Source organism: Ammospiza nelsoni, chromosome 27 (assembly GCF_027579445.1).
Source record: "Ammospiza nelsoni isolate bAmmNel1 chromosome 27, bAmmNel1.pri, whole genome shotgun sequence".
Lineage (NCBI taxonomy): Eukaryota > Metazoa > Chordata > Aves > Passeriformes > Passerellidae > Ammospiza > Ammospiza nelsoni.
Window position 1 is genome coordinate 4,664,885 of NC_080659.1, and position 26,629 is coordinate 4,691,513.

A 26,629-nucleotide genomic window follows, 5' to 3' on the forward strand; every position below is an offset into this window, starting at 1 on the left:
CCTCCAGAAATCAGCGCAGCACCGGCAGGGATGATCCTCGCCGGGCGCCCGGAGCCTCCCCCGGGTCCAGGCGTTAAACAAAGCAGCTCCTGAGCGTTAATTAACGGGATGAGCCCCGGGATGAGCCGCTCCCGTCCACGAGCAGCCCTGGCTGCATCCCGCGGCCATCAATTTCGCAAATGCAGATTTTGGGATCCAAACCAGCTCCTGGCATCGCGTCTCGCACTGGAATATTGTCCCTTGTGTCCCTCACCGAGGGGACACCGCGGCTCCCGGGGCTGCCCATCTGCAGGGAAAGCGGATTAGGGCTCGGCGGGCCGGGACATACGGGAGCAAACTGGATTAGGGGGAAAATCAGCCTTCTTCCCACTAACAGGATTATGGAGTTTTCAGCCCGATTCCAGCGCTGCCGCCGCCGAGGTGGGGACAGCCCCGGGCTCGGCATTTCCCCACCTCAATTCCTGCTGGGATCGCAGCTGCAACTGGTGCGTACTGGTGCGTACTGGTGCGGCCGTGCAGACTGGGATGCGCTGGGAAGCCATGGGGACGTGGCTGTGTCCCCCCACGGTGACTCCCGAGGACCAGGCACCACCGGGACCCGCTCGCCCGGTACCTGAGGCAGCCCGGGGGGAATCAAAGCCCCGGTTCAAGGCGTGATTTCCGCTCCCTCCGCGCCGCCAGCGTGACTCCCGCCCGCCGCTGATTCATCGCCGCGGATTTTCCCCTCGGTCCCCGGGGGCAGCCGCTCCCCGAGGTGGGGGCAGAGCGAGGCCGCGACCCTCGGTACGCAGAGCTGGGCAGAGCCCGGGGAAGGTTTGGGGGATTTGGGGGGCTCCAAGCACCGCAGCGGGGTCACGGACGGGGTCCGGTGGGGCTGCACCGAGGGCTGCGGAGGAGCACAGACCGGGGGATCCCGGGGTGCCCGGGACGTCCCCTCACGGTGCTTCGCGCCCCGGCCGCCACGTGCCCCCTCCCACCTTATTAATATTAATGAGCTACTTATGAAGCCACGCCCATTTCCCAGCCCCGCACGCTGATTGGCCGTTCCTCCCGCCGCTCCTCCGCCGGCCCCGCCCCCTCCCGGCCTCCCTCCGCGCCGCCGCCGCCGCAACCGAACTTGGCGGCCGCGCCAAGCCCCGCCTCCCGGCTGGCCCTCCCCCCGCGCGCCGCTCTCCGCGGGTTCCCATTGGCCGGCGGCGCTGTCCGTCAGGCGCGCGGGGCGGGGCCGGCGCCGCCCGCGGGCCAGCAGGGTGCGTTGCGCCGCGCGGTGTCTGAGGCGGCGGCTCCGCTCCGCGCCCGCCGCGCCCGCTCCCGCCGGTACCGGTGAGGAGCCGTCGGGAACGGGGCGGAACTGCCGGGGACAGCGCGGGGGGACGCCCGGCTGCTTCAGGCCGCGGCTTGGCCGAGCCTCCACCTCGGCGCGGCCCTGCCCGGGGCCCCTCTCCGCCCGGGGGGGGCGGCGGGGCTGGGCCGGGGAGGCTTCGGGGGGTCTGGGCGGGTAAAGGCAGGCGGCGGGACCGGGGAGGGCGGGGAGGCTCCGGGAAGGGTGTGGAGGGCCCGGGCAGGGCTGGACGGGGGGCTCAGGGCGGGCTGGGGGTGTTGGGAATCCCTGGGGAGGTGGAGGGACCCTGGGGATGAGGAGGGGGCTCCGGGTACCGGGGGGCTCGGGGTGGGACGGGAGAACCCCCGGGGCAGCTCCGGGGGGAGGCTGAGGGGAGTTTGGGGGTCCTGGGGGGGTTTGGGGGCGCTGGAGCCTGGCACAGGGCGGGGGGGGTTGGCATGAGAGGCTCGGAGGGACCCTCAGAGGGTCCCCATGGGGGTCACAGCGCTGGGTGGGATTTTGGCACAAGGATCAGGGCGAGGAGATAACGTGGAGGGGTTTGGGGGCCCTGGTGGATTTTTGGGAGGTTTCGGATGAGGGGATGGGGGTGAGGATGGTGAGGGGCATCTTTGGGTGGGCGAGGTGACAAGGGACAGTGGCAGTCCATGAGGGGCATGGCTCGGTGCCAGCTGCTTGGGAAGTTGGGTGACTTCATGGCGAACCAGCCCCAGGTTTTGGGGGTGAAAAAGGAGATCGGGGGAGCTGGGCAGAACATCGAACATCACATAATTTACTTGTTTGTTTCCCGCCGGCGAGTTGAGGGTGGCTTGGAGTGGTGGCATCCCGCCTGATCCGGGCAGGATTTGGGGAATTGTGTGGGTTACATAAAGGAGGGGTGGCTGCAGGATCTGGGTTTTGTGTTCTTGAGGTGTAGAGGAGGTAAGTGGGTGCCGCAGACAAAGGCAGTGAGAGAGAGAGAGAAATCTGTCTCCTGCTCCTCACTTCCACTTGGAGGTGTGCAATGGGAAGCTTTAGGAGTTGGGCAAGTGCAGGAAGCAGGGATTGGAGCTGTGGGCACAAACCTGAGCTTTGCCTCTGTCCTGTGACATTAAACCAAAGCCAAACAAGCTGGGCTGGGGCTGTGTCTGCTCTGAGACACCTCTGCTGCTGCTTGGGGGAAGTTATTGTGGCTAAATTGGTTTTTTTTTTAGGGAAAATTAGCACCTTCCAGCTCTGTGAGCTTCTTGTGGATGTGTCCAGAGGAAATCTGGTGTGTGACAGAGCACAGGAGTCATCAGCTCAATTAATCCTGGCAAAGTCGAGGCCTTTTAGGTGATTGCTTGGTTTTCCTTCGGGCCTCCATCCCCGGGAGGTTCCACAGGTCTTTGTGTCCCTGCCATGTGGGATGTCCACAGGCAGGTGAGCAGATCCTCGAGGCTTTCAGCTCCATGGCCATAAAACAAATTTATGGGAATTTGTGGCTCTGTACCCACCATTTATCCTGTTTTTTGTAGGGGAAAATGGAAAAAATACCCCCGAAAATACCCCATAAAACAAATTCATGGGAATTTGTGACTCTGTACCCACCATTTATCCTGTTCTTTTTGGGGAAAAACCCCTAAAAACCAAAAATACCCCATAAAACAAATTAATGGGATTTTGTGATTCTGTAGCCACCATTTATCCCCTTCTCTTGTGGGGAAAAACACCCCAAAAACCCTCCATAAAACAAATTCGTGGGAATTTATGATTCTGTAGCTACCATTTATCCAGTTCTTTTGGGGGGAAAAATACCCCCCAAAACCAAAAATACCCAACAAGTTCATGGGAATTTGTGGTTCTGTACCCACCATTTATCCCGTTGTTTTTGGGGGGAAAATGGGAAAACCACCCCATAAAACAAATTTATGGCACTTTCCTGATTTTGGTGGCACTTTCCTGATTTTTGGTGGCACTTTCCTGATTTTGGTGGCACTTTCCTGATTTTGGTGGCACTTTCCTGATTTTTGGTGGCACTTTCCTGATTTGGTGGCAGTTTCCTCACTGGGAGGGAATCGTGGCTGTCCCTGCCCTGTTAGAGCTGGACACTCTGACCCTTGGGAAAAGCTGATTTTGGTGGCACTTTCCTGATTTGATTTGGTGGCACTTTCTTGATTTGATGGTTGGTAGGGGATTGTGGCTGTCCCTGCCCTGTTAGAGACATTCTGTCCCTTGGGAAAAGCTGATTTTTGTAGCAATTTCCTGATTTGATTTGGTGGCAGTTTCCTGATTTTGGTGGCACTTTCCTGATTTTGGTGGCACTTTCCTGATTTTTGTGGCAGTTTTCTCACTGGGAATCATGCCTGTCCCTGTCCCATTAGAGCTGGACATTCTGTCCCTTGGGAAAAGCTGATTTTGGTGGCACTTTCCTGATTTTGGTGGCACTTTCCTGATTTTTGGTGGCACTTTCCTGATTTTTGGTGGCACTTTCTTGATTTTTGGTGGCACTTTCCTGATTTTTGGTGGCACTTTCCTGATTTTGGTGGCACTTTCCTGATTTTTGGTGGCACTTTCCTGATTTTTAGTGACACTTTCCTGATTTTTGGGGCAGTTTCCTCCCTGGGAGGGACCCTGGCTGTCCCTGCCAGGGCTGGACGAGCTCCAGCTCTGCAATATTCACCCTGGGAACTCTCTGCTGCCCTAAAAATGAGCTCAGGGTGGAAATTCGGGGTGGTTTGGTTGGGTTTGTACCCCCAGTGAAGCTCTGGAAGAATTTCCAGAGGATTTGAGGAGCAGCAGAGTTGGGAGAGCCCCAGAATTCCAAGCTGGCCTCGATGTAAAGATCTCACGGTGGAGCTTTGAGGTGGAAAACTCTGATTGCTGCAATATCCTGGAATTCCTGAATTGTGGAAACCTCTGATTCCAATGTCCTGGAATTCCTGAATTGTGGAAACCTCTGATTCCAATATCCTGGAATTCCTGAAACCTCTGATTCCAATATCCTGGAATTCCTGAAACCTCTAAATCCAGTATCCTGGAATTCCTAAATTGTGGAAACCTTTAATTCCAATATCCTGAAATTCCTGAGGTGGTGGAAACCTCTGATTCCAATGTCCTGGAATTCCTGAATTGTGGAAACCTCTGAGAATTCCCGAAGTGGTGGAAACCTCTAAATCCAGTATCCTGGAATTCCTGAAGTAGTGAAAACCTTTAATTCCAATATCCTGGAATTCCTGAAACCTTTGATTCCAATATCCTGGAATTCTTGAAGTGGTGGAAACCTCTAATTCCAATATCCTGGAACTCCTGAAACTTCTAATTCCAATTTTCTGGAATTCCTGAAGTGCTGAAAAACCTCTGATTCCAATATCCTGGAATCCCTGAATTGTGGAAACCTCTGATTCCAATATCCTGGAATTCCTGAAGTGATAAAAACCTCTAATTCCAATATCCTGAAATTCCTGAGGTGGTGGAAACCTCTGATTCCAATATCCTGGAATTCCTGAAGTGATAAAAACCTCTAATTCCAATTTTCTGGAATTCCTGAATTGTGGAAACCTCTAAGAATTCCTGAAGTGGTGAAAACCTCTGATTCCAATATCCTGGAATTCTTAAAGTGGTAGAAACCTCTAATTCCAATATCCTGGGATCCCTGAATTGTGGAAACCTTTAATTCCAATATCCTGGAATTCCTGAAACCTCTAATTCCAATATCCTGGAATTCCTGAAGTGATAAAAACCTCTAATTCCAATATCCTGGAATTCCTGAATTGTGAAAACCACTGATTCCAATATCCTGGAATTCCTGAAGTGATAAAAACCTCTAATTCCAATATCCTGAAATTCCTGAGGTGGTGGAAACCTCTGATTCCAATATCCTGGAATTCCTGAAGTGATAAAAACCTCTAATTCCAATTTTCTGGAATTCCTGAAGTGCTGAAAAACCTCTGATTCCAATATCCTGGAATCCCTGAATTGTGGAAACCTCTGATTCCAATATCCTGGAATTCCTGAAGTGATAAAAACCTCTAATTCCAATTTTCTGGAATTCCTGAATTGTGAAAACCTCTGATTCCAATATCCTGGAATTCCTGAAGTGATAAAAACCTCTAATTCCAATTTTCTGGAATTCCTGAATTGTGGAAACCTCTAAGAATTCCTGAAGTGGTGAAAACCTCTGATTCCAATATCCTGGAATTCTTAAAGTGGTAGAAACCTCTAATTCCAATATCCTGGGATCCCTGAATTGTGGAAACCTTTAATTCCAATATCCTGGAATTCCTGAAACCTCTAATTCCAATATCCTGGAATTCCTGAAGTGATAAAAACCTCTAATTCCAATTTTCTGGAATTCCTGAATTGTGAAAACCTTTGATTCCAATATCCTGGAACTCCTGAAACCTCTAAATTCCACTATCCTGGAATCCCTCAAGTCTTTCAGGCACAGAACTAAAAACACAAATCCAGTTCCCCATCCTGCCCATTGTCACATTCAGACCAAAAAAAAAAAAAAAAAAAAAAAAAAAAATAAAGAAAGCAAAGCTGGGAGAGAGAGCTTTGTCTTAAACATTAATTAATCCAAGCTTTACCCACTTACTTGGTACTTGCCAATAAATTGCTGGGACTCAGAGAACTGGCAGAGCCCAGGCCTTGCTTTTGGTGCCCCCTGTTATCATCTGGTGCCAAAAAGGGCCTGGATGGCACAAAGGGGACAAAGGAGCCATTGTGCCCCAAAGCTCGGTGACATTTGGGGTTTCTGAAAGTGAAACTCGCTCCAGTTTCAATCTGAAATGTTGTGGCTTGCACAATCCTGCTCCAAAATATCTTTTTTCCTCCTTTAAAATACCTGAGCAGCCACTAATTAGTTAAAAAAAAAAAACCCTAACCAAATGTGGTCACAAGGATAAATGTGTTTAATTTTTGTGTTTAATAATTGGGTTTAATTTGGTGAATTTTCGCTGCTGGGGGCTCGGAGGGAGGATTAATCTTTATTTTAAGTTGGATTTTTCCTTGGGAATGAGCTCTGGATGGTTCCCATCCCAGCAGGGTTGGAATTCCCAGCAGTTCAGGGTTGGGTTTGTGTGGAATGGGTGGGTTGGGATTGGATGTGACGTTCAGGACCAAAAAAAAAAGATTAAAAAAATAAAAAAAAGGAGGAAATTCAGGCACGCTGTTAACACTGAGACACAAAACAGGAAATTTAGTTAAGGGTTGTGCTTTTCCCTCATTTATCCTGTGGTTTAAAGTAATTCAGCCTGGGTTGGGTCTGTACAGCTGAAAACATTCCCCAATTTCCACTTCAAAATGGATTTTTGGTGACTTTTCAGAAGCTGCGAAAGCCAAGAAACCTCAGCAGCTCCTGATTTATTTTCATATTTAGAAAACAGAGTTGTTTGAAAAATAATCTTGGTGCTGATGGGAATGGGGGAAGCAGGAAAATGGGGAAGGAAATTTCCCCTCTTGGCACTTCAGGTCCCTCTCAGGTGACAACCAGGGCTGGACACTCTGCTGACACCCCCTAAAAATATTCTTTGTTTTATTCCCAACTTGTCCCCTCTGGAAATACAAAACAAATCTATTTTTAAATCTACAGAATCATTTGGAAATGTGGTGGTTTTTTTTTTTTTTTTTTTTTTTTCAGCCCTGGAGGCATTTTGTCCATTTCTGCCTCATCTGCTGGTAGAAAAACGCACAAAATTTCAACATTTCTGGCGTGGTTTAACCCCTCCAAATCTCCTGTGAGCTCAGGAACTGCAGGATTTCTCTGGAGCTGCTTTTGGGAGGCTTTTTTTGTGTTTTTTTTTCTTTCATTTCCTCCACTCTGAGTTATTTCTCTTTTTGCTGGCAAGGCTTTGGTGTTTATGCTCCATAAATCCTGACGTGGCCTGGCTGCTCCTCCGAGCACTTGTGGTGCAATTCCCAAACCAAGATTGGGAATCTCATCAAACTTTTCTGTCTAAAGGCTTCAGGAGCTCTTTATTTCCTTTTTTATTTTTTTTTTTTAATTAAAACGAGAGTTTTTGGTAAGGCTGAGAGCTGCTGGTTGTGTTTCCATCCTGGGAATTGTGGATCCAGGTGGGTGAGCAGGGAGCTGCATTTCCAGGGATCCACAGGGCCTGGCAGCATTTCCAGTGAGCTCCTCACTCCTGGGTGAAATTTGGAATAATTTTTCTTGTAATCCATGAGTTCTGTGGGAGAATCCATGGAATTTTGCAGGTTTCAGGCAGATTTAATTGCACTAATCCAAATTAAACCTCGACATTCCCATTCCGTAATGCCAGGAATTATGGAATCCTGATCCATTGGCTTTTTTAGGATAATCTGGTTTTTTAAGGGCTTTTCATTCCAGTTTAATCCCATTGCTGCTTTCCCCACAAATGCCAGATATTCCCTGGAATTGTCCCCCAGGATAAGGAGGAGGTGTCCCTGCATGGCACTGGGATTTCCTGGGATTTATTGGGATTTATTGGGATTCCCAACCCAAACCATTCCAGCTTTTCCACACCAGGGCTGTGTGTGGATCCACAGGGTCTGGCAGCATTTCCAGTGAGCTCCTCACTCCTGGGTGAAATTGGGAATAATTTTTCCTCTAATCCATGAGTTCTGTGGGAGAATCCATGGAATTCTGCAGGTTTCAGGCAGATTTAATTGCACTAATCCCAATTAAAACTTTCATTCTCATTGTTTGGGATATGGAATCCTGATCCATTGGCTTTTTTAGGATAATCTGGTTTTTAAAGGGCTTTTCATTCCAATTTAATCCCATTGCTCTTTCCCTACAAATGCCAGATATTCCCTGGAATTGTCCCCCAGGATAAGGAGGAGGTGTCCCTGCATGGCACTGGGATTTCCTGGGATTTCCTGGGATTCCCAACCCAAACCATTCCAGATTTTCCACACCAGGGCTGTGTGTGGAGCTTTGCAGCACTCTGGGGTTTTTTTTTTGGGAAACAAATCCACGATGCTGACATTCCCAGCAGACATTCCCACTGGCAGCAGCGTGATCACAGATAAGGTTTTATCTCTCCCAAGTTTGTCCTGTTCCACTGAGCTCAGCTGGCTCCTGGTGCTCCAGCATCCCTGAGCTGGGTGAATCCCTCTTTCCTGGAAAAACAGAGCTGGGAATGGGCTGGAGAATTCCTGAGGTGGGAAGGGGATGGAGAATTTCTGACAGAGATGGGAAGGGGATGGAGAATTCCTGAGGGAAATGGGAAAGGGATGGAGAATTCCTGAGGGAGATGGGAAAGGGATGGAGAATTCCTGAGGGAGATGGGAAAGGGATGGAGAATTTCTGACAGAGATGGGAAGGGAATGGAGAATTCCTGAGGGAGATGGGAAAGGGATGGAGAATTCCTGAGGGAGATGGGAAAGGGATGGAGAATTCCTGAGGGAGATGGGAAGGGAATGGAGAATTCCTGAGGGAGATGGGAAAGGGATGGAGAATTCCTGAGGGAGATGGGAAAGGGATGGAGAATTCCTGAGGGAAATGGGAAAGGGATGGAGAATTCCTGAGGGAGATGGGAAAGGGATGGAGAATTCCTGAGGGAGATGGGAAAGGGATGGAGAATTCCTGAGGGAAATGGGAAGGGAATGGAGAATTCCTGAGAAAGATGGGAAAGGAATGGAGAATTCCTGAGGAAAATGGGAAAGGGATGGAGAATTTCTGACAGAGATGGGAAAGGGCTGGAGAATTCCTGAGGGAGATGGGAAGGGAATGGAGAATTCCTGAGGAAAATGGGAAAGGGCTGGAGAATTCCTGAGGGAAATGGGAAGGGAATGGAGAATTGCTGAGAGAGATTTTTGGGGATGTATCCTGGTGGTGTTGGGCACAGTGGCTGAGCTGGGAATGGATTTTTGGGATTTTTTCCTGGTGGTGTTGGGTGCTGGGAATGGATTTTTGGGAATTGCAGAAGGGTGGAGGACAAGGTGTGGCTCCAAGGAATTTATCCTGGTGGTATTGGGTGCAGTGGCTGAGCTGGGAATGGATTTTGGGGAATTTATCCTGGTGGTGCTGGGAATGGATTTTTGGGAATTGCAGTGGGGTGGAGGACAAGGAAGTGTTGGCTCCAGGGAATTTATCCTGGTGGTTGAGCTGGGAATGGACTTTTGGGAATTTTTCCTGATGGCATTGGGTGCAGTGGCTGAGCTGGGAATGGAATTTTGGGAATTTCACAGGGGTGGATAACAAGGTCTGGCTCCAAGGAATTTATCCTGGTGGTGCTGAGTGCTGAGAATGGATTTTTGGGAATTTTTCCTGGTGTTGTTAGGAGGGCAGAGTGGCTGAACTAGGAATGGATTTTTGGGAATTGCAGAGGGTGGAGGACAAGGTCTGGCTCCAGGGAATTTATCCTGGTGGTTGAGCTGGGAATGGATTTTTGAGAATTTTTCTTGGTGTTGTTGGGTGCTGGGAATGGATTTTTTGGAATTCATCCTGGTGTTGTTGGGAGGGTGCAGTGGCTGAACTGGGAATGGATTTTTGGGTATTTCTCCTGATGGTGTTGGTGCAGTGATTGAGCTGGGAATGGAATTTTGGGAATTTCTCCTGGTGTTGTTGGGAATGGATTTTTGGGAATTTATCCTGATGGTGTTGTTGGGAATGGAATTTTGGGAATTTCTCCTGGTGTTGCTGGGTGCAGTGTTGTTGGGAATGGATTTTTGGGAATTGCAGAGGGGTGGAGGACAAGGAAGGGCTCCAGGGAATTTATCCTGATTTTGTTGGGTGCTGGGAATGGATTTTTGGGAATTGCAGAGGGGTGGGATGGAGCTGCCACAATTCCCACACCTTGGAGTGCCAGGATGAGCCACCCAGAGCAGGTCAGCCCCTGATCCCAGCTCTCCTCCCTCTCTCTCTGATTGCTAATTAATTAACATTCCCTGCCTCATTATCCCACCCTCAGCTTTTCTCCCTGAGCGTCTGAACCTTCCCAGAGGCTCCAAACTCTCACACTGGATTAAGCAGCAAACCCAAATCCCACACCCCACATTCATCATTTTTAGGGATACCCACAAAACCAACTCTGAATTCCATCCCATTTTGCTGTTTTTGATTTATGGGGACAATTCCCATTCCTGCATTGCCAGGATGGAGGAATCAGCATTTCCCTGCCTGCTTGGTGAGGAATATCTTTGTGACAACCCAATTTAAGTCTCTTTTCCCCATCCCAACAGGGACTTTAATTCCATTTTAACACTCCACGAGCTCATTAATGCTCTTTGCTGCAGAGACTTTTACCCTGTGGCAAAACTTTGAAAAATCTGTGATTTTTTTTCAATTTTTTTTTTTCTATTAAGGTGTGAAAAATGCTGTTCTCTGGAAATAATTCTCACCTTTGGAATAATACTGGAGAGAGAGAGGCAGAGCTGCTGAAAATAGCAGCAGCTGCCATAGGCCAGGATGGAGTTGTGTTGTCAGTCATGGGAACAGAAATCCAATTCCACCTGCAGATGAGCATTCCTGAAATAGAAGAGGGGTTGTCAACCACCAGAGGAGATGCATTGTGTGCATCCCTGGTGAGGGGAAAAAAAGAAAAAAAATCAAGCAGAGCCACGGTTTGGAAAAGTTGGGAGAGTCCCAAGGTGCTTTTGGCTAAAATTTGGTGGTTTGCAGGCATTCCAGGTGCAAATTCTTCATTTTTTCCTGCAATTCCTGAGGCATTCCAGGTGCAAATTCTTCATTTTTTCCTGCAATTCCTGAGGCATTCCAGATGCAAATTCTCCCCTGCAATTCCTGAGGCATTCCAGATGCAAATCCTCCATAATTCCTGAAGCATTCCAGGTACAAATTCTCAGTTTTTCTTGCAATTCCTGAGGCATTTCAGGTACAAATCCTGAATTTTTCCTGCAATTCCTGAGGCATTCCAGGTACAAATCCTGAATTTTTCCTGCAATTCCTGAGGCATTTCAGGTACAAATCCTGAATTTTTCCTGCAATTCCTGAGGCATTCCAGTTGCAAATCCTCCCCTGCAATTCCTGAGGCATTCCAGGTACAAATCCTGAATTTTTCCTGCAATTCCTGAGGCATTCCAGGTGCAAATTCTCCCCTGCAATTCCTGAGGCATTCCAGGTAAAATTCTTCATTTTTCCTGCAATTCCTGAGGCATTCCAGGTGCAAATCCTCCATAATTCCTGAAGCATTCCAGGTACAAATTCTCAGTTTTTCTTGCAATTCCTGAGGCATTCCAGGTACAAATCCTGAATTTTTCCTGCAATTCCTGAGGCATTCCAGGTGCAAATTCTCCCCTGCAATTCCTGAGGCATTCCAGGTAAAATTCTTCATTTTTCCTGCAATTCCTGAGGCATTCCAGGTGCAAATCCTCCATAATTCCTGAAGCATTCCAGGTACAAATTCTCAGTTTTTCTTGCAATTCCTGAGGCATTCCAGGTACAAATCCTGAATTTTTCCTGCAATTCCTGAGGCATTCCAGGTGCAAATCCTCCCCTGCAATTCCTGAGGCATTCCAGGTACAAAATCCTCCATTTTTCCTGCAATTTCAGCACCCACAGAGCCTCTGCTGCAGCTGTTTTTTTCCCCCAACTCCCCCAATCCATTTTTTTCCCCTGATTTATTCCTCTCATCCTCAAAACTCCTGTCCTGCATAAATAATCCCTCCCTGCCTGGTGTTTTCCATGTGCAGGCTGCTGTAATTGTGGGTTTGGATTCCTGCTGGGACTGATTGTGTGGAGCTGATCCAAATTCTGGTGCCCATGGATGAGGTTTGGGGCTGCTGATTTCAAATAAAACAGAATGGCTGGGTGGGAAAAGGGGTGGGCCTGGCCACCTTCCATTTCATTCTAGAACAGATTGGAAAAAGCTTTTTGTCCACATCTATATTTTCCTGAATGTTCTCTTAGGTTTTAGCCAAGCAGGAATTTTTTTTTTCTACTCAGTGCTCTGGTTTTGGTGGAAATCCCAAATTTTGGGAGCTCAGAGCAGACAGGAAAAGGCTCCCTTAAACTCCACTGGGTTTCCTGTAATCCCAATTTGTTTTCCTGAGATTCTGTTATCCTAAACACAGTTTTTCTCCAAATCCCACACACTGTGATCCTGTCAGAGCAGCCCTGAGGGGTTTTGGTGTAAATCCCAAATTTTGAGAGCTCAGAGCAGACAGGAAAAGGCTCCCTTAAACTCCACTGGGTTTCCTGTAATCCCAACTCGTTTTCCTGAGATTCTGTTATCCTAAACACAATTTTTCTCCAAATCCCACACATCCATGATCTTGTCAGAGCAGCCCTGAGGGGTTTTGGTGTAAATCCCAAATTTTGGGAGCTCAGAACAAGCAGGAAAAAGCTCCCTTGAACTCCACTGGGTTTCCTGTAATCCCAACTCGTTTTCCTGAGATTCTGTTATCCTAAACACATTTTTTCTCCAAATCCCACACACTGTGATCCTGTCAGAGCAGCCCTGAGGGGTTTTGGTGTAAATCCCAAATTTTGAGAGCTCAGAACAAGCAGGAAAAAGCTCCCTTGAACTCCCCCTGGGTTTCCTGTAATCCCAACTTGTTTTCCTGAGATTCTGTTATCCTAAACACAATTTTTCTCCAAATCCCACACATCCATGATCTTGTCAGAGCAGCCCTGAGGGGTTTTGGTGTAAATCCCAAATTTTGGGAGCTCAGAACAAGCAGGAAAAAGCTCCCTTGAACTCCCCCTGGGTTTCTTGTAATCCCAACTCGTTTTCCTGAATTATTTCTCTGTGTGTGTGGGGCCGGCTCTGCCCCTCCCTGTGCCACGTCCTGGGGGTTTTGTCCTTGTCCCCAGCAGGTCCTGGTGGCACCAGGGAGCTCTGCAGGGGCATCCCTGGCACGGAGCTCCTGCTGCCAGCTGGGTCCAGGGCCTGGCATCAGTTTTCCCAATTCCCAAACAAATGGATGGGTTTTCCCAATTCCTAAGCAAATTCATGAGTTTTCCCAATTCCCAGATAAATGGGTGGGTTTTCCCAGCTCCCAAACAAACACAAATTGGATGAGTTTTCCCAATTCCTAAACAAATGGATGGTCCCAAACAAATGGATGGGTTTTCCCAATTCCTAAACAAATGGATGAGTTTTCCCAATTCCTAAACAAATGGATGGTCCCAAACAAATGGATGGGTTTTCCCAGCTCCCAAACAAATGGATGGGTTTTCCCAAGTCCTAAACAAATTTGAGTTTTCCCAGCTCCCAAACAAATGGATGGGTTTTCCCAATTCCTAAACAAATTTATGAGTTTCCCCAATTCCCAAACAAATCAATAGGTTTCCCAATTTCTAAACAAATTTATGGGTTTTCCCAGTTTCCAAATAAATGGATGGGTGAGTTTTCCCAATTCCTAAACAAATGGACAGATGAGTTTTCCCAGCTCCCAAACAAAATTTTGGGTTTTCCCAATTCCCAGACAAATGGATGGGTTTTCTCCATTTCTAAACAAATTTATGAGTTTTCCCAGTTTCCAGACAAATGGATGGGTTTTCTCCATTTCTAAGCAAATTTATGAGTTTTTCCAGCTCCCAAACAAATGGATGGGTTTCCCCAGTTGCCATTGCTGCTGTCCCCAGGGCAGAGCCACAAGAGGAGCAGACAAACCTCCTGAGTTTCCTGGGACATCCCTGGCTCCCAGTGCATCCCAGCTCCAGGTGCTGCTCCCTGCCTTTATCTGGGCTGGCTTTTGCTGTTCAGGATTACACAGGGAGGGGAGCAGTTCCCTCTGAGCCTGGCACTGCCCCGAGGCCTCCAGCAAAACCCTGCTTGGGTTTTGTCATCCTTGGAAAAAAGCTGGGATAATAATTTGTATTCTCTGCTCCCTGTGGGGTTATTCCATTAAAATTCCAGCATGAATTGAGGGTTTCTCTGGCCAGAAGAGAGGGATGAAATCCCAGAGTCCCCACAAAGCTGGCTGGGATGTTTACCCTGGAGCTGATGACGTTGGCGGGGCTGGGTTTTATCAGAGGGATAAATTAAACATTGGGAAGGGTTTTAGGGAAGCAGAGCTCTGTAACCACATCCTGGGCACTTGTTCCAAACAAAAGCAGGAACTGAGGAGGTGTGAGGGTTGGGAGAGCATGGGGATCTCTGCTCAGCTCTGCCCTGTCCGTGGAGATGGGGCTCCTTCCCTGAATTCCCTCCTTTTCCTTTGCTTCTGCTGTGCTGGGCCCCAAATCTGCTTTTTTTTTTGCTTTTTTTCTCTTTTTTTTTTTCCCTTTTGCAGATGTCATTCTCTGCCACCTGACAAAGGAACAGAATGCAGCAATTTTCCCTAACCTAAATAGTGGCTCTGTATTTCCAGCTCCCCTGGAACTGGAATTAATTTAGTGTGTGGGCTTTTTAATTGGCTGGTTGTGGGGAGGAACAGAAGATGAAATGCTGCAGCTCTGCCTTCCTCTCCCCTTTCGTGCCTTGAATCTTTGTCACTCTCCTTGTCTCTCACTTCCATGAGGTGCTCAGGTTGTTTTTCCCTGGTTGCTTTTGTTGAAGCCTCAGGGATGTCATGGATGTGGCTGGTTCCTTCAGAGGGGACAAATCCCCTTGAATGGGGGAGGGAATGGAGGGATGGATGGATGGATGGATGGATGGATGGATGGATGGATGGATGGACGGACACAGGGATGGATGGAGGGATGATTGGATGATGGATGGATGGATGGACGGACATGGGGATGGATGGATGGATGGAGGGATTCAGGGATGGATGGATGGATGGATGGATGGATGGATGGATGGATGGATGAATGAATGGATGGATCCATGGATGGATGGATGGATGGATGGACACAGGGATGGATGGATGGATGGATGGATGGATGGATGGATGGATGGATGGAGAGATGGATGATAGATGGATGGATTGATCCATGGATGGATGGATAGACGGACGGACAGAGACAGGGATGGATGATGGATGGGTGGAGGGGAGGAGGGAGGGAGGAGTGGATGAGGGATGGAGGGACGGATGGATGGACGGACGGACACATATGGGGATGGATGGATGGATGGATGGATGGATGGATGGATGGACGGATGGACGGACACAGGGATGAAGGGATGGGTGAATAAATGGAGAATGGATGGAGGGATGGATGGACGGACGGACACATATGGGGATGGATGGATGAGGAGTGGATGAATGGATGGATACAGGGATGGATGGATGGATGGATGGACGGACACAGATGGATGAGGGAATGATGGATGGATGGATGGATGGATGGATGGATGGATGGATGGATGGATGAATGGATGATGGATGGGTGGACAGGTGATGGATGGATGGACGGATGGACACAGGGGTGGATGGGTGGAGGGGTGATGGATGGATGGATGGATGATGAATGGATGGATGGATGGATGGACGGACAGAGACAGGGATGGATGATAGATGGGTGGAGGGAAGGAGGGAGGGATGGATGGATATGGACAGATGGACGGACGGACACAGGGATGGATGGACGATGGATGGGTGGAGAGATTGAATAATGGATGGATGGACACAGGGATGGATGGATGGACGGATGGATGGACGGATGGATGAGTGGGTGGTTGGATGATGGATGGATGGATCCATGGATGGATGGACGGACACAAGGATGGATGGATTGATGATGGATGCAGGATGGATGGATGGATGGACGGATGGATGGACACAGGTATGGACACAGGAATGGAGAGATGAATGGACACAGGGATGGATGGATGGATGGATGGATGGATGGATGGATGGATGGATGGATGGATGGATGGACGGATGGCATCCCTCGTTCCGATGGAGCCATCTCCAGACTCAGATCTGGAATTGCACAGTGACAGCCTGGGAGCTGCCAGGCTCCTTGGGGAAAGACTTTCCCCCCTACCACAAAATTCTCTGTTGGATTCAATGTGTTCAAAGCCAGTTCTAAGCCACTAGAAATTGGGTTTTTTTTATCCCCCATTCCATGGATGAGCATGGAGAAAGCGTCAAGTGCCACCTGCATCATCCTCACTAAACCTCTCCTGTGAGGACTTTTAGGATTTCATCCCCCTTCCAAAAAAATCTCCAAGGCAGGTCCTGAACAGATTGAAATGTAAATAAACCACCCCAAAGGGGACACTCCTCGTGTGGCTGGGTGGATTTAAATCCATTTGGAGTGGGCAGAAAATGGGGAAAACACATGGAAAAAATGGGCTGCTGGAAATGGGGATAAAGGTGTGAGGTGCTTTAAATAGTTCAGGAATGGGCTGGATTCCAGCAGGGAAAAAACAGGGAAAAAATGGGATGATGGAGATGGGGAAAAGGTGTGAGGTGCTTCAGCTGGTGGGCTCAAACCTGCTGTTGAGAGGAGCTGGAATTCCCTGCAGGATCCTTTCAATTGCTGAAAATTCTCTCTTTTTTTAATTTATTTTAGGAGATTTGTCCTTTCTCCCTGCAGCAAGTGCCAGAGGAGGTGGGGACACCTGCCCAGGTAGGTGCCAGCAGCACCCACAGACACCCAAACACCTCCTGAGCCCCAAATCAGGGATTTCCCACCCGGAATTTGGGTGGGAAGGATCCTAAAGCCCTTTCCACCATCCCAGGGTGCTCCAAGCCCTGTCCAGCCTTGGCATGGAGCTGTCCATGGTCACCTGTGCCAGGTGGGCACTCAGAGGTGGTGGCCAAGCCCTGGGGACACACAGAAATCTGATGTGGAACTGCTGCCTCTGACTGGAATGAAACAATTCCATTCTTTTCCCTGGAACTGGCTGATCCATCCCAAACCCCTCTGTGACACCACAACATCACCACTCTTGAGGTGTTTCAATGTTCTCCACTTTAAAAATTCTTAATTTAAAAAATATCAGAGTTTTGATAAGAAGATCCAAAGGTTTATCAAGGTCATGAGTCACTGACCTGCCTCAGGAGCAGCTCCAGAGGTTCCTCCAAGGAATTGCCAGCCAGGCCAGAGCTTGGGCAGAAATCTCTTTTTTTAGGAGATTTCAGTGAGGTTTTTGTCCTCAGTCCCAGCTTTAAGCTGGATTTGGAGTCTCCAATTGGAGTTTCAATATTCTCCATGTTTAAAAATCCTTAATTTTAAAAAATATCAGAGTTTTAATAAGATCCAAAGGTTTATCAAGGTCATGAATCACTGACCTGCTTCAGGAATAGCTCCAGAGTTGTTCCCCTGTTCCTCAAGGAATTCCCAGCCAGGCCAGTTGTTTTTTTGGGCTGAAATCTCCTTTTTTTTAGGAGATTCCAGGAGGTTTTTGTCCTCAGTCCTGGCTTTAGGCAGGATTTGGAGTCTCCAGTTGGAGTTTCAATATTCTCCATGTTTAAAAAATTCTTAATTTTAAAAAAGATCAGAGTTTTGATAAGAAGATCCAAAGGTTTGTCAAGGTCATGAGTCACTGACCTGCCTCAGGAGCAGCTCCAGAGTTGTTCCCCTGTTCCTCCAACAATTCCCAACCAGGCCAGAGTTGTTTCTTGTGCAGAAATCTCATTTTTTAGGGGATTCCAGGAGGTTTTTGTCCTCACTCCCGGCTTCAGGCTGCATTTGGAGTCTCCAAGAGAGGGCACTGTGTCCCTGGCAGTGGAGCCGAGGATGAGCTGCCAGCCCCGAGCTCCTCATCCCAGCGAGCCCAGTAATTAACTGAGACACTCATTAGCAGCTGCTTTGGGGGCTGGACATCCTCATGTGACCGCTGCTCCTTGGCACAGCTTCCTCTTGCCTCATTTTCCTAAAAAAATAACCCAAAAATATCCCTTTTTGCCCTGATTTGTGCACTTGGGGTGTCCTCAGGAGGGGATGGATGTGGGGTCATGGAGTCACAAATTTCATCCAAACCAGGAGCAAAACAGAGAAAAACAAAAAAAAGGAAAACTCAGCGAGGTTCTCATTGTAATTTATTGTAGGAAATATTGGTGCTCCAAATCTTTGTTCACAAATTTTTTATGGAAGTGTGGAAGGGGGGATTTAATTTCTCCAGCCCTGAGTGCTCAGGATGGACCTGAGAGGAGGATTTGGAGCTCTGCCCTGGATGTTTTGGGGTGGTTGCCCTGGTGCCATTGTTGGATAATTTGCTATTTATAGGTTGATATTTTTAGGGATGTGACAAGTCTGGCTCTGGACGTGGATTTGGGGATGTTTATGGTGCACAAAAGGGGCAGAATTGAAGCTGTGGTGCTGCTGCATGGAGGGGATTGAATGCTGGGGGTGAGCTGAGCATCCAGGGAGACACCCAGGGCTGGGAAAGGAATGGAGAATTCCTGAGCGAGATGGGAAGGGAATGGAGAATTCCTCAAAGAGATGAGAAAGGAATGGAGAATTCCTGAGAGAAATGGGAAGGGAATGGAGGATTCCTGAGGGAAATGGGAAGGGAATGGAGAATTCATGAGTGAGATAGGAAGGGAATGGAGAATTCCTGAGGGAGATAGGAAGGGAATGGAGGATTCCTGAGGGAGATGGAGAATTCCTGAGGGAAATGGGAATGGGCTGGAGAATTCCTGAGGGAGATGGGAAGGGAATGGAGAATTCATGAGGGAGATAGGAAGGGAATGGAGGATTCCTGATGGAGATGGGAAAAGGCTGGAAAATCCCTTAGAGAAATGGGAAGGGAATGGAGAATTCATGAGAGAAATGGGAAGGGAATGGAGAATTCCTGAGGGAAATGGGAAGGGAATGGAGAATTCCTGAGGGAGATGGGAAAAGGCTGGAAAATCCCTGAGACAAATGGGAAGGGAATGGAGAATTCCTGAGGAAAATGGGAAGGGAATGGAGAATTCCTGAGGGAGATGGAGAATTCCTGAGGGAGATGAGAATGGGCTGGAGAATTCCTGAGGGAGATGGGAAGGGAATGGAGAATTCCTGAGGGAAATGGGAAGGGAATGGAGAATTGCTGAGAAAGATGAGAAGGGGCTGGAGAATTCCTGAGGAAGATGGGAAGGGAATGGAGAATTCCTGAGGGAAATGGGAAGGGCTGGAGAATTCCTGAAGGGGCTGGAGAATTCCTGAGGGAGATGGGAAAGGAATGGAGAATTCCTGAGGGAAATAGGAAAAGAATGGAGAATTCCTCAAAGAGATGGAGAATTCCTGAGGGAAATGGGAAGGGAATGGAGAATTCCTGAGAGAAATGGGAAGGGAATGGAGAATTCCTGAAGGGGCTGCAGAATTCCTGAGGGAGATGGGAAGGGGCTCAGCCTGGAGCAAAGCAGGATCAGGGGGACATTCCCAATGCCCCCAGGTCCCCAACAGGAGTGGCTCTGCTCCCAGGGGACACCAGGACAGGAGAGAGCAGCTCCAGGTGGGACAGCAGCAGGAATTCCCTCATGGAAAGGGTTTTTTCTCTTTCCCTTGGGAAGAGAATGATCCCATGCTTCTGATTTTTTCCCATTTTTAATCTCTTTGTGGTGCCAATTAAGATTCTCACACATTTCTGATTTTAAGGAGCAGCTTTCCATGCTCTGAGTTTTCCCACCATTCCTGAAATGACACAAACCCCTTTTTTTTGGGATTTATATCCTGCAGAAGTGGAGCTGCCCTGGCTCAGCAATCACTGATGGATCCCATTTCCCAGGGGTCATTAAGACATTTAATTTTTTCACTAATTGCCTGGACAAAATTGCTGATCCTGGAAGATTGAGGCCACTTGTGTAACACAAACCACATTGAAACAACCTCAGAAATTGCTCTGAGGTGAAACAATCTCATTTAAACCCAAACCTGGCTTCCAGATCCTTCCTTTGGATATTTTTCCTCCTTTCCCTGTTTTTTTGTGGTGAACTTTTCCCAGGTGGAAGGAAAAAGGGGTTTGGTTCAGTTGGAAGCAGGGCTGGTTTATCAGAATTCTTTTGGGTGTTTTTAGGGATTTTAAACAGCTTGATATTTAATATTTTACTGGAGAAATCCCCAAATTGTTGGAGCAGCCTATGGGATAACTCTGAGAACCCTGCAAAGCAAAATTCCTGCTGGTTTTTCCAGCAGCACTCCAGGAATCCCAAACCTCAGCATCCCAACTGGTATTTACAGTGTCAGGAATTCCCCTCAGCTGGATCCTCTTTCACCTTCCACACAGTTGTTGGTGTGCATTTCAAAATTCCTCTCATTTTTGGGATGTTCTTGGTGTGGATTTTAAAATTTTTGAGATGTTTTTTGTGTGCATTTTAAAATTCCTCCCATTTTTGAGATGTTCTTGGTGTGGATTTTAAATTCCTGCCTTTTTTGGGATGTTCTCTTGTGCATTTCAAAATTCCTGCAGTTTTTGGGATGTTCTTGGTGTGGGTTTTTAAATTCCTCCTGTTTTTGGGATGTTCTTGGTGTGGATTTTAAAATTCCTGCTGTTTTTGAGATGTTCCTGGTATAGATTTTAAAATTCCTGCTGGTTTTGGATGTTGTTGGTGAGGATTTTAAAATTCCTCCCATTTTTGGGATGTTCTTGGTGTGGATTTTAAATTTCCTGCAGTTTTTGGAATGTTGTCAGTGACAGAAGAGATCTCTTTGGATCTTGGCAGAGGCTTTGGGCTGAAATAATTCAATAATTCCATTAAACCTCAGGAGCAGGGAAGGGTTTGATCCCTGGTTTGATCTGCTTGGAACAGCTACAGGCATTAAAACATGAGGATTTAAACACAAATTTCTTTTTTTTTTTTTTTTTTTGTTGCTGTTTTGCCCTCTAAGAGGAAGAAAAGATGATTTTTATTTTTATTTTTTGGATGAAAGGAAGCTGGAAAGTCAAAGCCATCCCTGGAGTACCCCCGAGCAGGAGGAGCTGCTGCTCCAGCACAGTTTGTTCCATTAGCATGGGGACATTTTAAAAATCTCATTTTCCAAACAACTCCTGGAAATTGGCATCCCAGAAGCAAAAAAACTCTTTTAAAAATAGCTCTGAAATGAGATGAGCCCTGTTGTTTCCATGGCCCCTTGTCCTGAGGATCTCTGAAACTCTGAAGGGTTTGAGGAGATTCTGCTTAGCACAATCCACAAACATTTCCTGAGGAATGGATTTCTGTGAGGAATGAGCTCCTGCTGCTCTCTGCAGGGTTTCTTTTAAATTATTTTTCCCTTTTTTGCAATTCCTGGGCAGGAATGCCCTGAGAGGGTTGGAAAAATCCTTTGGAATATCCCGGGTGGGGAAATGTGCAGCTCCTTTTCCTTGGATCCATGAGGCTTTCTACATTTTAACTCCACTTGTGCATTAATTTGGGTTATCTCACCTTTTCCCCCACACAGGTGTGTGAAATCCCAAAATTCCTGATCTTCCCAGGGGCAGGATTTGCTTTAGGAAATATTTTAAAATGCCAAGTGTGGTCACTTTGCTGGGATTGTGAATCCTGCAGACCCTTTTTGCTTCCCTCTCCTCCAATTCTTCCCTTTTTAGGACTTCAAAAAAATATTCCAGAGCCTGATGCCAGCACAGAACTTCCAACAGCAAATGAGTGCTGGCTGCAGCAGCTGTTCCCAAAAAAACAAAACCCCAAAAAACCCAAAAAAACCCCAAAAAATCCCAGCTGGAAAAGGGCACAGGGAAAGAAGGATCTGCTCATCCCTTGGAGGAGCTCCCAGGAAAAAGTTCACGTTTGGAGCTCTGCCCTGGATGTTTTGGGGTGGTTGCCCTGGCGCCATTGTTGGATAATTTGCTATTTATAGGGGGATATTTTTAGGGATGTGACAGGTCTGGCTGTGGACGTGGATTTGGGGATGTTTATGGTGCACAAAAGGGGCAGAATTGAAGCTGTGGTGCTGCTGCATGGAGGGGATTGAATGCTGGGGGTGAGCTGAGCATCCAGGGAGACACCCAGGGCTGGGAAAGGAATGGAGAATTCCTGAGGGGGCACAGAATTCCAGCAGTACAAAATTCCAGGGGCACAGAATTCCAGCAGCACAGAATTCCTATAGCACAGAATTCCAGCAGCACAGAGTTCCAGGGACAGAGAATTCCTGCAGCACGGAATTCTTGGGGCACAAAATTCCTGCAGTACAGAATTCCAGGGGCACAGAATTCCAGCAGCACAGAATTCCTATAGCACAGAATTCCAGCAACAGGAATTCCAGCAGCACAGAGTTCCAGGGACAGAGAATTCCTGCAGCAGAGAACTCCTGCAGCACAGAATTCTTGGGGCACAAAATTCCTGCAGTACAGAATTCCAGAGACGTGGAACTCCAGCAGCAGAAAAATCCAGGGGCACAGAATTCCTGCAGCACATAATTCCTGCAACAGAGAACTCCTGCAGCACAGAACTCCTATAGCACAGAATTCCTGCAGCAGAGAATTCCAGGGGCACAGAGTTCCTGCAGCAGAGAATTCCAGGGGCGAGGAATTCCTGCAGCAGAGAATTCCAGGGGCGGGGAATTCCTGCTGTACAAAATTCCTGCAGCAGAAAATTCCAGGGACACAGAATTCCTGCTGTACAAAATTCCTGCAGCAGAAAATTCCAGGGACACAGAATTCCTGCTGTACAAAATTCCTGCAGCAGAAAATTCCAGGGACACAGAATTCCTGCTGTACAAAATTCCTGCAGCGCAGCATTCCAGGGGCACAGAATTCCAGGGACATGGAATTCCAGCAGCACAGAATTCCAGCAGCAGAAAATTCCAGGGGCACAGAATTCCTGCAGTACAGAATTCTAGGAACACAGAATTCCAGGGACCCAGAGTTCCTGCAGCACAGAACTCCTGCAGAACAGAATTCTGGGGACACAAAATTCCTGCAGCACAGAGTTCCAGGGGCACGAAACTCCAGCAGCACAGAATTCCTGCAGCAGGAAATTCCAGGGGCACAGAATTCCTGCTGTACAAAATTCCAGCTGCACAGAATTCCAAGGACGCAGAATTCCTGCAGCAGGAAATTCCAGGGGCACAGAATTCCTGCTGTACAAAATTCCAGCAACACAGAATTCCAGCAGCACAAAATTCCTGCTGCTGCTGGTCTGGGAGCTCCTCCTGGAAAGGCTCCTGCTCCTTCCCCCGGCATTCCTGGCTCCAGGGGGGAATTCTGCTGGGCTGAGCTGCAGGATTCAGTTTCCTCCCTTTCTCTGGCCCCTCCAGGATGCTTCACATTCCCAACTGTTGGTGCTTGCAGAGAATTGGGGAAGGAATTCCCCTTCCTGCTGCCCACACCCGCTGCAGGCATCTCTGAAAGGGATGGTCAGGCTTGGCAGGGTCAGGGGAGGAAGGAAGGGCAGGAAAAGCTGGATGGAGGCAGGAAAATCTGAATGCAGCCAGGGAGACCTGGAATACAGGAAGGGAAACCTGGATGCAGGCAGGAAAAACTGGATAGAGCCAGGGAAACTTGGATAGAGGCAGGAAAATCTGGATGCAGGTAGGAAAACCTGGATAGAGGCAGGGAAAGATGGATACAGGCAGGAAAATCTGGATACAGACAGGGAAACCTGGAGGGAGTCAGGAAAATTTGGATACAGACAGGAAAACTTGGATACAGGCAGGGAAATCTGGATACACTCAGGGAAACCTGGATAGAGGCAGGGAAACCTGGATGCAGCCAGGGAAATTTGGATACAGGCAGGAAAACAGGCAGGAAAACCTGGATATAATCAGGAAAGCCTGGATGCAGGGAGGAAAACCTGGATAGAGCCAGGGAAACCTGGATACAGGCAGGAAAACCTGGATAGTGGCAGGAAAAACTGGATACAGGAAGGGAAATCTGGATGAAGGCAGAAAAACCTGGATAGAGTCAGGAAAACGTGGATACAGGCAAGAAAACCTGGATACAACCAGGAAAACCAGGATAGAGGCAAGAAAACTGGATACAGACAGGAAAACCTGAATCCAAACAGGAAAACCTGGATACACTCAGAGAAACCTGGATGCAGCCAGGGAAATTTGGATACAGGCAGGAAAACAGTCAGGAAAACCAGGATAGAGGCAGGGAAACCTGGATAGAGGCAGGAAAACCTTAGTGCAGAGAGGAAAACCTGGGTAGAGCCAAGGAAACCTGGATACAACCAGGAAAATAGGCAGGAAAACCTGGATACAACAAGGAAAGCCTGGATGGAACCAGGGAAACGGATGCAGCCAGGAAAACTTGGATAGAGGCAGGGAAACTTGGATCCAGGCAAGAAAACCTGGATACAGGCAGGAAAACTTGGATGGAGCCAGGAAAAACCTGGGTACAGGCAGGGAAACCTGAATCCAAACAGGAAAACCTGGATAGAGGCAGGAAAACCTGGGTACAGCCAGGAAAACCTGGGTACAGGCAGGGAAACCTGGATAGAGGCAGGGAAATTTGGATAGAGGCAGGAAAAGAGGCAGGAAAAGCTGGATACAACCAGGAAATCCTGGATAGAGGCAGGGAAACCTGGGTACAGGCAGGGAAACCTGAATCCAAACAGGAAAACCTGGGTACAGCCAGGAAAACCTGGATACAGCCAGGAAAACCTGGATACAGCCAGGAAAACCTGGATACAGGCAGGGAAACCTGGATAGAGGCAAGAAAACCTGGATAGAGGCAGGGAAATTTGGATAGAGGCAGGAAAAGAGGCAGGAAAAGCTGGATACAACCAGGAAATCCTGGATAGAGGCAGGAAAACCCAGATCCAGGCAGGATTTTGCCCCAGTGTGACATTCCCAGCAGGAATTGCCTTTGTGGGGAGGGGGCAGAGCCTTCCCAAGCCCCCCAGCCCCAGGGGGTGTTTCCCAGAGGGAGTGGCAGAGTCTGGGGCACAGGGAATTCTCAGTGTCCCCCGGTGTCCCTGAGTGTCCCCAGCTGGGCTGGCAGCAGAGCAGGGCTGCTCCACTGCAGTGGCTGTAAACAGGAGCCTGTGGAATATCAAGTTCCAAACCTTTGCACCAGGACAGGGCTGGCAGGAAGGAGGGGGCAGAGTTTATTGCAGAGTTTCTTCCAGCTGAGGTCAGCCTTGTTTTGCCTCGCAGAGCAGGGATCCTGCAGGGCTGTAAACAACAACCCAGAGATGGGATCCTGGCCCTCTGCAAAGCTCCAGGGTTGTTTTTTTTCCCTCTGGTTGTGGTGTGGCTGCTGGTCCCCATGGGGTCTCTGAGAGCAGCTCTAAACCTGAAATTTAATAATTTTTAGTGCTGGAAAACCTGAGTGGCTTTGGAAAGGAAAGCACAAAAAGGAGAAACCCAAAGCAGCCCCAAATTCCAGGGAAAACTGACAGAAATAATGCACAGGTTGTGCTGTCACTGCAGGATTTCAGCTCAGCTCGGTCTGAAGGGAAGGAAATTCTCATTATTGATTAATCTGACATGAATGGGTTCATTTTACCTGGCTGAGGGGTTTGGGGGTGCTTGGGTTTGGGGTGCTTTGTGTGGAGCTGATTTTGGCAGCAGCTTCACCTCCATGGAATTGTTTGCTTTGGAAAATCCCTCTGCAGTCAGGATGGCAGCTGAAAGTTGGATCTTATCCCAAAATTCCTGGTGGAACCTCCCAGGTGCTGCTGCATTTTGTCAGCTCATGGCCCTGTTTGTTCATCAGCTGCACTGTGGGGATGAATTCCCTGGAGTTTCAGACCTTTTGGGGTGAATTGCAGGATTCTGGAGGGAATCAGCAGGAAGGAGGAGGAGTGATCCTGATGATCCAGGTGCTTTTTTTCCATCCTCTCATCCCAAATCCAGCTAAAACCCCAATTCTGCAATTCCCCCCACCCCAAATCCAGCTAAAAGCCCAAATCCACAATTGACATCCAAGGATTCATGGGTGGTGCTGTGGAAAATCTCCCTGGAGCAATGGGAATGGCTGGAAGTGCCCAATTCCAGAGGTTTGGAGCAGTGGGAAGGGTGGAACTGGGTGGGATTTGAGCTCTTTCCAGCCCAAACCATTCCAGAATTCCCTGAGCTTCAGGGATTGCCCATTCCAAAGCCAATTCCAAACCTGGAGCTCTTTGAGGTGTTTTTGCCTTTGTCCCCAACTCCTTTTTGCTCTCCTGACCTTGCCCCAAATTCACCTTTTTTTTTTCTCTGCCCTCACCTTCTTATTTCCACACAGAGCTGGCCCTGCAATGTGAAATCTGTCAAAAATCTCTGTTAAAAACCAAAACCAAAACAAGTTTAAACTTGCTTTTTTTTTGGCTGTTCCTCACCCCTGAACCCACTGCAGAGAATGAGGAGGTGAAAGGAACCCCAGCCCAGAATCACTGACGTGAGTTGGACTCCTTCAGAAAAAAACCAAACCAAAACAAAACTAAAAAAAAAAAAAAAAAAAACCTGTTTGTTTTCAAGCAGTGAGCGAGGAAAACAAGCAGGGCTGGATTTCAGCTCTGATGGATTCTTGGAATTCATCCTGCCCTGACTCCAGCTGGGTTGAGCAATGTTGTGCTGGGAAGAGGGGACGTGAGGCACGAGGGGTTCTTGGGGAGGCTTTTGGGAGCTCTCCCAAGGGCAGCTCGTTCCTGCAGCCTGGGACTGAGCTTTTCTTGGAAATTCAACCTTCCAGGATG

The 26,629-nt window shown here is 48.3% G+C and overlaps 1 protein-coding gene across 2 annotated transcripts in view; it reads left to right on the forward strand.

The window, feature by feature from the left end:
• The first annotated feature begins 1,221 nt into the window (after window positions 1–1,221).
• The window catches only part of GNG7 (G protein subunit gamma 7), a 48,563-nt gene continuing 23,155 nt past the window's right edge, over window positions 1,222–26,629 (forward strand). Inside the window, exons 1-2 of one of the 2 annotated variants that reach the window (XM_059489591.1) lie at window positions 1,222–1,323; window positions 16,653–16,709. The gene's annotated coding sequence lies outside the window, so the exon portion shown is untranslated. Of the gene's footprint in view, window positions 1,324–2,625; window positions 2,654–16,652; window positions 16,710–26,629 lie in introns of those variants that run through there. The other variant, XM_059489592.1, reaches the window with a different exon arrangement.